Source organism: Oncorhynchus masou, chromosome 23 (genome assembly GCF_036934945.1).
Source record: "Oncorhynchus masou masou isolate Uvic2021 chromosome 23, UVic_Omas_1.1, whole genome shotgun sequence".
Taxonomy (NCBI): Eukaryota; Metazoa; Chordata; class Actinopteri; order Salmoniformes; family Salmonidae; genus Oncorhynchus; species Oncorhynchus masou.
The window spans coordinates 1,720,264-1,733,307 of NC_088234.1; the positions used below are offsets into that span (position 1 = coordinate 1,720,264).

Here is a 13,044-nt window from a genome sequence, read left to right on the forward strand (position 1 = left end):
GCAATGTTGTCAGTAACTGATATGCCCCCAGCTGTGCCCTGGACACCATATGTGAATTGATTGCCGCCTTCTATCTTCAGAGCTCGTGCTGTTAGGTGACCTAAACTGGGATATGCTTAACACCCCGGCCGTCCAACAATCTATGCTAGATGCCCTCAATCTCACACAAATTATCAATGAACCTACCAGGTACAACCCCAAATCCGTAACCACGGGCACCCTCGTAGATATCATCCTAACCAACCTGCTCTCTAAATGTACCTCTGCTGTTTTCAACCAGGATCTCAGTGATCACTGCCTCATTGCCTGCGTCCATAATGGGTCTATGATCAAACGACCACCCCTCATCACTGTCAAACGCTCCCTGAAACACTTCAGCAAGCAGGTCTTTCCAGTCGACCTGGCCGGGGTTAGTGGATATTGACCTCATCCTGTCAGTAGAGGATGCCTAGTTATTCTTTAAATATGCTTTCCTCACCATCTTAAAGAAGCATGCCCCCAAAAAAACATTTAGAACCAGGAACAGATATAGCCCTTGGTTCACTCCAGGCTTGACTGCCCTGGACCAGCACAAAACACCCTGTGGCGTTCTGCATTATCATCGAACTGCCCCCGCGATATGCAACTTTCCAGGGAAGTCAGGAACCAATATACACAGTCAATTAGGAAAGCCAAGGCTAGCTTTTTCAAACAGAAATTTGCTTCCTGCAACACAAACTCAAAAATGTTCTGGGACACTGTAAAGTCCGTGGAGAATACGAGCACCTCCTCCCAGCTGCCCACTGCACTGAAGATAGGAAACACTGTCACCACTGATAAATCCACCATAATTGAGAATTTCAACAAGCATTTTTCTACGGCTGCTTTCCACCTGGCCACCCCTACCCCGGTCAACAGCCCGGCACCCTCCACAGCAATCCGCCAAAGCCCCCAAAATTTCTCCAACTCCAACGATAATCGAGAATTTCAATAAGCATTTTTCTACGGCTGGCCATGCTTTCCACCTGGCTACCCCAACCCCGGTCAACTTCACCCAAATCCAGATAGCTGATGTTCTGAAAGAGCTTCCAAATCTGGACCCCTACAAATAAGCTGGGCAAGACAATCTGGACCCCCTCTTTCTAAAATTATCCATTGCATTTGTTGCCACCCCTATTACTAGCCTGTTCAACCTCTCTTTCGTATCGTCTGAGATTCCCATAGATTGGAAAGCAGCTGCGGTCATCCCTCTCTTCAAAGGGGGGGACACTCTAGACCAAAACTGCTACAGACCTACATCTATCCTACCCTGCCTTTCTAAGGTCTTAGAAAGCCAAGTTAACAAACAGATCACCGACCATTTCGAATCCCACCGTACCTTCTCCGCTATGCAATCTGGTTTCCGAGCTGGTCATGGGTGCACCTCAGCCACGCTTAAGGTCCTAAACGACATGATAAGCGGGCGGTATGTCTGCTTGTTGGTACATTGTCAAGCGGGCAGTATGTCTGTCTGTTGGTACGTTGTCAAGCGAGCAGTATGTCTGTCTGTTGGTAAATTGTCAAGCGGGCGGTATGACTGTCAATCAGCAGAGGAATACTCGTTGGAGCCCAGTAAGTGGACAGGGGCACTGGAGGAAGCAAATATTTTAGCAGCATAGTGACGTCTGTTACAGACACACACACACACTTAGGAACACAAGTACTTGCTTAAAAAACACATACACTGAAAACACACGCATGCTGAAAACACACACTGAAACCACACACATGCTGAAAACACACACACTGTGAAAACACACACATGCTGAAAACACACACACACTGTGAAAACACACAAACACTGAAAACACACACACGCTGAAAACACACACGCTGAAAACACACACACGCTAAAATCACAAAGCAGATGTCTGATATCTATCTATCTATATCTATCTATCTATCAGAAAACTCTTTATCTATCAGATATCTATCAATTGTTTAGAAGAAAATCTATCAGATATCTATCTATATATCTCTCTATCAGATATCTCTCTATCAGATATCTATTACATAACTATCTAGCTATCTATCAGATATCTATTACATAACTATCTAGCTATCTATCAGATATATATTACATAACTATCTAGCTATCTATCAGATATCTATTACATAACTATATATCTCTCTATCAGATAACTATCTATCAGATATCTATTACATAACTATCTAGCTATCTATCAGATATATATTACATAACTATCTAGCTATCTATCAGATATCTATTACATAACTATATATCTCTCTATCAGATAACTATCTATCAGATATATATTACATAACTGTCAGGACCCGGTTTCGAACCTGGGTCTCCGGAGTGAGAAACAGTCACTTAACCAACTGAGCCACGAATAGACAGCAGAACCCAGAAGATGAGGCAGACACAGCAGTACTTAAGACGGTGTATTTAATAAAGAAAAAATCCTAAAATACAAAAAATGGCAAATCCAAAAGGTGGTAGGAAAAACACAAAAAGACCTCAAAAGAAACTCACCAAAAATAAACAAAAACAAAAAACAGAATACCACAAGAACTTCACCCGGAATCGACAAGAGCACACAGAACACTAGGGCAGGGTGCTAACATACAAACACAGAGCACAGAACTGAGGGAAACAAAGGGTTTAAATACAATCAGGGGAAACGAGACACAGGTGCAAATAATAATGGGGATCAAGGGAAAAACATAGGGACAAAAAGCACAATGGGGACATCTACTGACCAAAACCCGGAACAACCCTGGCCAAATCCTGACAGAATCCCCCCCCTAGGAACGGCTCCTGACGTTCCTGCCAGCTCTCTCAGGGTGGAGGACCCTGAACTGACGAATGAGGTCAGGGTCCAGGATGTCTTTGGCAGGAACCCAGGAGCGCTCCTCAGGACCGTAGCCTTCCCAGTCCACCAGATACTGCCAGGACCGCTGCACCCGGCGGGAATCCAGTATCCAGTATCCGGTGGACGGTATAAGCCGGCTGGCCTCCAATGACACGAGGCGGAGGGGGAGGTCTGTCTGCCGGGACAAGGGGAGAAAAAACAACAGGTTTTAACAATGACACATGAAATGTGGGATTAATCTTAAGGGATCTGGGTAAGTGTAGGCGATAAGAAACTGGGTTAACTCTCCTGGCAACCTTGAAGGGACCGATGTATTTTTGGGACAGCTTGCGAGACTCCACCCGTAGAGGTAAGTCTCTTGTGGAAAGCCAGACTCTCTGGCCGGGCGCAGGGTAGGCCCGGGACGGCGACGTCTGTTGGCTTGTTGTTGATACCTCTGTGAGGAACGCATCAGATTAAGACGGGTCTTCCTCCACATAAGCCGACAGCATCTGACGAACCTCAAGGCTGAAGGCACTCTGACTTCTGCCTCCTGGTCCGGGAACAATGGAGGAGCATAGCCAAACTGACACTCGTGCCGGGACATACCAGTGGAGGAGGAGCGCAAGGTGTTGTGCGCGTATTCGGCCCAAACAATAAAGGATGACCATGTGGACGGGTTGTCACGAGTCATACATCGGAGGGTGGTTTCCAGCTCTTGATTCATCCTCTCTGTTTGGCCGTTGGACTCCGGATGGTACCCTGAAGATAGACTGGCAGAAGCCCCCATGAGTTGGCAGAAGGCCTTCCAAAACCTTGAGGCGAACTGGGGACCTCTGTCAGAAACCACATCTTGAGGAATGCCGAAGACTCGGAACACATGATTAATTACCAACTCAGCCGTTTCCTTGGCAGAAGGTAACTTAGTCAGAGGGACGAACCTGGCCGCCTTTGAAAACCTGTCGATTATGACTAGGATAGTAGTATTGCCATGGGATGGAGGAAGTCCAGTAATAAAGTCCAATGAGATATGGGACCAGGGTCTGTGGGGAACAGGTAAAGGGTGAAGGAGTCCTTGAGGGCGGAGGTGAGAAGATTTGCCCTGGCAGCACACGGGGCAGGCATTGACGAAAGTGGCAACGTCTTCTCTTATGGTAGGCCACCAGAACTTACGCTGGATGAACTCCAAGGTGCGACCTACGCCCGGATGACAGGTGAGGCGAGAGGAGTGCCCCCACAGAAGGACCTGAGTCCTCACTGCCTTGGGGACAAACAACCGATTGGCAGGGCCTCCTTTAGGGTCCGGTTCGCTAGCTTGAGCACGTCTCACGGTATCCTCAACTTGCCACGAGATCGGAGCCACAATCTTAGCAGCAGGAAGGACAGGCATGTCCGTGTCATCTCGAATGGCAGGAGCGTAGACTCGGGACAGGGCATCCGGTTTGAGATTCTTCGACCCGGGCCGATAGGTGAGGATAAACTGGAATCGATTGAAGAAAAGAGACCATCTAGCTTGTCTAGAGTTCAATCGCTTCGCCTGCTGGATATACTCCAGATTTTTGTGGTCCGTAAGCACTTGAAACGGGTGAGAAGCCCCCTCGAGCCAGTGTCTCCATTCCTTCAATGCCATCTTAACCGCTAGGAGTTCACGATCCCCCACATCGTAGTTCCTCTCAGTCGGGGTAAGCCGGTGTGAGAAGAAAGCGCACGGATGAAGCTTCTTGTCTTCACCCCTCTGAGACAGGACAGCTCCAACACCAACCTCTGATGCGTCTACCTCCACCACAAATGGTTCATCCGTAGTCGGTAGTATCAGGATGGGAGTAGAGAGGACGCGCTGGTTGAGTCCTTGGTAGGCCATCTCAGCTTCTCTTCCCCACACAAACCTTGCATTGCCACCTTTGGTTAAAGCTGAGAGAGGAGCTGCCACCAAACTGAAGTTCTTGATGAACTTGCGGTAAAAGTTTGTGAAGCCCAGGAAACGCTGAACATCCTTAACGGATTTGGGGGTGGGCCAATCCGCTACCGCCCCTACCTTCCTAGGGTCCATTTGGACTCGACCGGGTTCCACTACAAATCCCAGGAATTGTACTCGGGATGAATGGAATTCACATTTTTCAGGCTTAACGTACAGATGGCTGTCCAGGAGGCGTTTGAGTACTTGTCTGACATGCTTAGTGTGTTCTTGAAGGGAGCTCGAAAAGATGAGGATGTCATCCAAGTAAACGAACACAAATATGTTAAGCATATCCCTAAGCACATCGTTTATGAGCGCTTGGAACACCGCTGGGGCGTTGGTCAGGCCGAAGGGCATCACCAAGTATTCATAGTGACCAGTAGGCGTGTTGAAAGCGGTCTTCCACTCGTCACCAGGTCTGATTCGCACAAGATGGTATGCGTTCCGCAGGTCAAGATTAGTGAAAACAACTGCTTCCTGGAGCAGCTCGAAGGCTGTGGCCATAAGGGGTAGCGGGTAACGGTTACGGACGGTTATGTCATTGAGTCCCCGGTAGTCGATGCAAGGACGTAATCCACCATCTTTCTTGGCCACAAAGAAAAACCCTGCTCCCGCCGGGGAGGTTGATGGACGCATGAGGCCTGCTTCCAGAGAGTCCTTGATGTAGGTATCCATAGCAGCTCGTTCGGGTGGAGATAGGGAAAAGATCCGACCCCTGGGGGGCAAGTGCCCGGAAACAGGTCGATGGGGCAATCGTAAGATCTATGGGGTGGTAGCATGGTGGCCCTCTGTTTGCTAAACACCAGTTTGAGGTCATGGTAACACTCGGGAACTCGGGTCAGGTCGATGGATTCTAAAGACTCGGGAGTAGAACTCGGGAATTCTGGAAAATACAAGTAGCTTGGCACGTAGGACCCCACTGCTTGATAGTGCCCACAGACCAGTCGATGTGAGGGTTATGGCTGTGAAGCCAGGGGTATCCAAGGACGAGAGGGAACTCGGAACAGGAGATCAAATGAAAGTTCATCAATTCCTGGTGTTGTGAAACTGAAAGTCTCAAGGAGGTAGTGACATGAGTGACAAGTCCAGATCCCAAAGGGCTTCCATCCAATGTAGTAACCCTCATGGGGTCACTTAGAGGTTCAGAGGGAACGCCATTCTCCTTCGCCCAGACACCATCCATGAAGTTACCTGCGGCTCCAGAGTCTACCAAGGCTTGAAGGTGAAGCTTGTGGTTGTCCCAGGAGAGGGTGACTGGAATGAGCAGACGGGAGTTGGACGGATGGGAGGAGGTTATGTTTCCCGTTACAGTTCCCCCCGGTCTGTACGGGACAGAGCGTTTCCCTGGAGCCCGGGACACGTGGAACGGAAATTGCCCGGTTTGCCGCAATATAGACAGCGTCGCTCCCTCATCCGGCGGTCTCTCTCAGCCTGGGAGATGCGTCCAATCTGCATGGGTTCCGGTGGAGCCAGCGATGATAAAGGTGGGGACTCGGAGCTGGGACTGATAGGGGCTAGAGGTCTACGGTTGAGTTCTCTCTCTCTCAGACGCTGGTCAATGCGTGAGGCCAACTTGATCAGGGACTCGAGATTGTCCGGTGGTTCCCGAGTGGCCAGTTCATCTTGGATAGTGTCGGAAAGGCCTTTCAGAAAGCACACCGTGAGCGCCTCGTTGTTCCAGCCACTCGCTGCTGCCACCGTGCGGAACTGGATGGCATAGTCCGTCACGCTGCGCCAACCTTGATGGAGAGTCAGGAGCTGTTTGGCTGAGTCAGAACCACTGCTTGGGCCTTGAAACACTCGTTTGAATTCCTCAGCAAAGGCAGAGTAGCTGGCACAGCAGGAACTATGGGCATCCCACACAGCAGTAGCCCAGGCCAGGGCTTTTTCCGACAGCAGGGTAATGATATATGCGATCTTAGACCGGTCGGTGGGAAACGACGAGGGTTGCAGCTCAAAGGAGAGAGAACATTGAGTGAGAAAGCCTTTACAAGCACTTGGATCACCTGAGAACCGTTGGGGAGGTGGAAGACGAGGTTCAGCCAGGGGGTTAACTGCCAGGGGTACGTGAACCTGAGGTACTGGGACGGAAACTGTTGCCGGGGTAAGTCGATCAGATATTTGCTTAATGGAAGTCAGCATCTCCGACAGAAGATGAGAATGTCTAGCCATTAAGGCCTCTTGCTGAACCAGGGCGGCTTCGTGGCGTTGGACAGTCTCCTGGTGGTGGGACAGCGTGGCAAAAAGGTCCTGGGAACTGGCTGCCTCTGGGTTCATTTTAGGCTCTGTGTTTCTGTCAGGACCCGGTTTCGAACCTGGGTCTCCGGAGTGAGAAACAGTCACTTAACCAACTGAGCCACGAATAGACAGCAGAACCCAGAAGATGAGGCAGACACAGCAGTACTTAAGACGGTGTATTTAATAAAGAAAAAATCCTAAAATACAAAAAATGGCAAATCCAAAAGGTGGTAGGAAAAACACAAAAAGACCTCAAAAGAAACTCACCAAAAATAAACAAAAACAAAAAACAGAATACCACAAGAACTTCACCCGGAATCGACAAGAGCACACAGAACACTAGGGCAGGGTGCTAACATACAAACACAGAGCACAGAACTGAGGGAAACAAAGGGTTTAAATACAATCAGGGGAAACGAGACACAGGTGCAAATAATAATGGGGATCAAGGGAAAAACATAGGGACAAAAAGCACAATGGGGACATCTACTGACCAAAACCCGGAACAACCCTGGCCAAATCCTGACAATAACTATCTAGCTATCTATCAGATATCTATTACATAACTATCTAGCTATCTATCAGATATCTATTACATAACTATCTAGCTATCTATCAGATATCTATTACATAACTATATATCTCTCTATCAGATAACTATCTATCAGATATCTATTACATAACTATCTAGCTATCTATCAGATATCTGTCTGAAAATTGGAACGGAAATGGCGCCCCACCAAACTGGAAGTCTTCCGTCTAGCTTGGAAAGACAGTACCGTGCAGTACCGTAGAGCCCTTACTGCTGCTCGATCATCCTATTTTTCCAACTTAATTGAGGAAAATAAGAACAATCCGAAAAGCAGCATTCCCCAAGAGAGGATGGCTTTCACTTCAGCAGGAATAAATTCATGAACTTATTTAACGAAAAGATCATGATCATTAGAAAGCAAATTACGGACTCTTCTTTAAATCTGCGTATTCCTCCAAAGCTCAGTTGTCCTGAGTCTGCACAACTCTGCCAGGACCTAGGATCAAGAGAGACACTCAAGTTTTTTAATACTATTAATACTATAATACTATAATATCTCTTGACACATTGATGAAACACTGGATCCTATTCCAACTAAACTACTGAAAGAGCTGCTTCCTGTGCTTGGCCCTCCTATATGTTGAACATAATAAATGGCTCTCTATCCACCGGATGTGTACCAAACTCACTAAAAGTGGCAGTAATAAAGCCTCTCTTGAAAAAGCCAAACCTTGACCCAGAAAATATAAAAAACTATCGGCCTATATCGAATCTTCCATTCCACTCTAAAATTTTAGAAAAAGCTGTTGCGCAGCAACTCACTGCCTTCCTGAAGACAAACAATGCATACAAAATGCTTCAATCTGGTTTTAGACCCCATCATAGCATTGAGACTGCACTTGTGAAGGTGGTAAATTACGTTTTAATGGCGCCAGACCGAGGCTCTGCATCTGTCCTCGTGCACCTAGACCTTAGTACTGCTTTTGATACCATCGATCACTACATTCGTTTGGAGAGACTGGAAACCCAAATTGATCTACATGGGCAAGTTCTGGCCTGGTTTAGATCTTATCTGTTGGAAAGATATCAGTTTGTCTCTGTGAGTGGTTTGTCCTCTGACAAATCAACTGTAAATTTCGGTGTTCCTCAAGGTTCCGTTTTAGGACCACTATTGTTTTCACTGTATATTTTGCCTCTTGGGGGTGCCATTTGAAAACATAATGTTAACTTTCACTGCTATGCAGATGACACACAGCTGTACATTTCAATGAAACATGGTGAAGCCCCAAAATTGCCCTCGCTTGAAGCATGTGTTTCAGACATAAGGAAGTGGATGGCTGCAAACTTTCGACTTTTAAACTCGGACAAAACAGAGATGCTTGTTCTAGGTCCCAAGAAACAAAGAGATCTTCTGTTGAATCTGACAATTAATCTTGAAGGTTGTACATTCGTCTCAAATAAAACCATGAAGGACCTCGCCGTTACTCTGGACCCTGATCTCTCTTTTGACGAACATATCAAGACTGTTTCAAGGACAGCTTTTTTCCATCTACGTAACATTGCAAAAATCAGAAACTTTCTGTCCAAATTTGATGCAGAAAAATGTATCCATGCTTTTGTTACTTCGAGGTTAGACTACTGCAATGCTCTACTTTCCGGCTACCCGGATAAAGCACTAAATAAACTTCAGTTAGTGTTAAATACGGCTGCTAGAATCCTGACTAGAACCAAAAAATTTGATCATATTACTCCAGTGCTAGCCTCCCTACACTGGCTTCCTGTCAAGGCAAGGGCTGATTTCAAGGTTTTAATGCTAACCTCAAATCAAATCAAATCAAATTTTATTTGTCACATACAAATGGTTAGCAGATGTTAATGCGAGTGTAGCGAAATGCTTGTGCTTCTCGTACCCGACAATGCAGTAATAACCAACAAGTAATCTAACTAACAATTCCAAAACTAATTTCTTATACACAGTGTAAGGGGATAAAGAATATGTACATAAAGATATATGAATGAATGATGGTACAGAGCAGCATAGGCAAGATACAGTAGATGGTATCGAGTACAGTATATACATATGAGATGAGTATGTAAACAAAGTGGCATAGTTAAAGTGGCTAGTGATACATGAATTACATAAGGATGCAGTAGATGATATAGAGTACAGTATATACGTATACATATGAGATGAATAATAATTAATTAATAATTAATTAAAGTGGCTAAACAATGCTACCTAATATAATGTTTACATACCCTACATTATTCATCTCATATGTATACGTATATACAGAGATCTTTGTGGGCTATACTTGGCCTTGTCTCAGGATGGTAACCTACAAAGCATTACATGGGCTTGCTCCTACCCATCTTTCTGATTTGGTCCTGCTGTACATACCTACACGTACGCTACGGTCACAGGACGCAGGCCTCCTAATTGTCCCTGACGTGGTCTTCCTGTCTGGGTTGGCGCCCCCCTTGGGTTGTGCCGTGGCAGAGATCTTTGTGGGCTATACTCGGCCTTGTCTCAGGATGGTAAGTTGGTGGTTGAAGATATCCCTCCAGTGGTGTGGGGGCTGTGTTTTGGCAAAGTGGGTGGGGTTATATCCTGCCTGTTTGGCCCTGTCCAGGGGTATCATCGGATGGGGCCACAGTGTCTCCTGACCCCTCCTGTCTCAGCCTCCAGTATTTATGCTGCAGTAGTTTATGCGTCGGTGGCTAGGGTCAGTCTGTTATATCTGGAGTACTTCTCCTGTCTTATCCGGTGTCCTGTGTGAATTTTAAGTATGCTCTCTCTAATTCTCTCTTTCTCTCGGAGGAGGACCTGAGCCCTACGACCATGCCTCAGGACTACCTGGCATGATGACTCCTTGCTGTCCCCAGTCCACCTGACCGTGCTGCTGCCCCAGTTTCAACTGTTCTGCCTGCAGCTATGGAACCCTGACCTGTTCACCAGACATGCTACCTGTCCCAGACCTGCTGTTTTCAACTCTCTAGAGACAGCAGGAGCGGTAGAGATACTCTCAATGATCGGCTATGAAAAGCCAAATGACATTTACTCCTGAGGTGCTGACTTGTTGCACCCTCGACAACTACTGTGATTATTATTATTTGACCATGCTGGTCATTTATGAACATTTGAACATCTTGGCCATGTTCTGTTATAATCTCTACCCGGCACAGCCAGAAGAGAACTGGCCACCCCTCATAGCCTGGTTCCTCTCTAGGTTTCTTCCTAGGTTTTGGCCTTTCTAGGGAGTTTTTCCTAGCCACCGTGCTTCTACACCTGCATTGCTTGCTGTTTTGGGGTTTTTGGCTGGGCTTCTGTACAGCACTTTGATATATCTGATGTAAGAAGGGCTATATAAATACATTTGATTTGATCTACCTGAAAACTATCTATCTATCTATCTATCTATCTATCTATCTATCTATCTATCTATCTATCTATCTATCTATCTATCAGATATCTATCTATCTATCTATCTATCTATCAGATACCTATCTATCTATCTATCTATCTATCTATCTATCTATCTATCAGATACATATCTATCTATCTATCTATCTATCTATCAGATATCTATCTATCTATCTATCTATCAGATATCTATCTATCTATCTATCTATCTATCTATCTATCAGATATCTATCTATCTATCTATCTATCAGATATCTATCTATCTATCTATCTATCAGATATTATTTGTGTCATGCACAAAGTAGACCAACTAACCAACTTGACAAAACTATGGTTTGTTAACAAGAAATTTGTGGAGTGGTGGAAAAACGAGTTCTAATGACCCAAGTGGATGTAAACTTCCGACTGTACATATTACCTTAACTAACCGGTACCCCCTGTATATAGCCTCCACATTGACTCTGCCTCCACATTGACTCTGTACCAGTACCCCCTGTATATAGCCCCCACACTGACTCTGTACCAGTACCCCCTGTATATAGCCCCCACACTGACTCTGTACCAGTACCCCTGTATATAGCCTCCACACTGACTCTGTACCAGTACCCCCTGTATATAGCCTGTATATAGCCTGTATATAGCCCCCACACTGACGCTGTACCGGTACCCCCTGTATATAGCCTCCACATTGACTCTGTACCGGTACCCCTGTATATAGCCTCCACATTGACTCTGTACTGGTACCCCCTGTATATAGCCTCCACATTGACTCTGTACCGGTACCCCCTGTATATAGCCTCCACACTGACTCTGTACTGGTACCCCCTGTATATAGCCTCCACATCTCTGTACCGGTACCCCCTGTACTGACTCTGTACCGGTACCCCCTGTATATACCCTCCACACTGACTCTGTACCGGTGCCCCCTGTATATAGCCCACATTGACTCTGTACACCCCCTGTATATAGCCTCCACATTGACTCTGTACCGGTACCCCCTGTATATAGCCTCCACATATGACTCTGTACCGGTACCCCCTGTATATAGCCTCCACATTGACTCTGTACCGGTACCCCCTGTATATAGCCTCCACATTGACTCTGTACTGGTACCCCACATGACTCTGTATATAGCCTCCACATTGACTCTGTACCGGTACCCCCTGTATATAGCCTCCACACTGACTCTGTACCATTGACTCTGTACCCCCTGTATATAGCCTCCACATTGACTCTGTACCCCTGGTACCCCTGTATATAGCCTCCACATTGACTCTGTACTGGTACCCCCTGGTACCCCTGTTCCCTGTATATAGCCTCCATATTGACTCCTTACTGGTACCCCCTGTATATAGCCTCCACATTGACTCTGTACCGGTACCCCCTGTATATAGTCTCCACACTGACTCTGTACCGGTACCCCCTGTATATAGACTCCACATTGACTCTGTACTGGTACCCCCTGTATATAGCCTCCACATTGACTCTGTACCGGTACCCCCTGTATATAGCCTCCACATTGACTCTGTACCGGTACCCCCTGTACCCCCTGTATATAGCCTCCACATTGACTCTGTACCGGTACCCCCTGTATATAGCCTCCACACTGACTCTGTACCCCCTGTATATAGCCTCCACACTGGTGCCCCCTGTATATAGCCTCCACATTGACTCTGTACCGGTACCCCTGTATATAGCCTCCACATTGACTCTGTACTGGTACCCCCTGTATATAGCCTCCACATTGACTCTGTACCGGTACCCCTGTATATAGCCTCCACATTGACTCTGTACCGGTACCCCCTGTATATAGCCTCCACATTGACTCTGTACTGGTACCCCCTGTATATAGCCCCCACACACTGACTCTGTACCGGTACCCCCTGTATATAGCCTCCACATTGACTCTGTACCTCCACATTGGTACCCCCTGTATATAGCCTCCACATTGACTCTGTTCCCTGTACCCCACATGACTCTGTTCCCTGTACCCCCTATATATAGCCTCCACATTGACTCTGTACTGGTACCCCCTGTATATAGCCTCCACATTGACTCT

General features: G+C 46.6%; 1 protein-coding gene across 1 annotated transcript in view; it reads right to left on the minus strand.

The window, feature by feature from the left end:
• The window catches only part of dlg4b (discs, large homolog 4b (Drosophila)), a 133,456-nt gene that overhangs the window by 111,489 nt on the left and 8,923 nt on the right, over positions 1-13,044 (minus strand). The gene's annotated exons all lie outside the window — the stretch shown is intronic.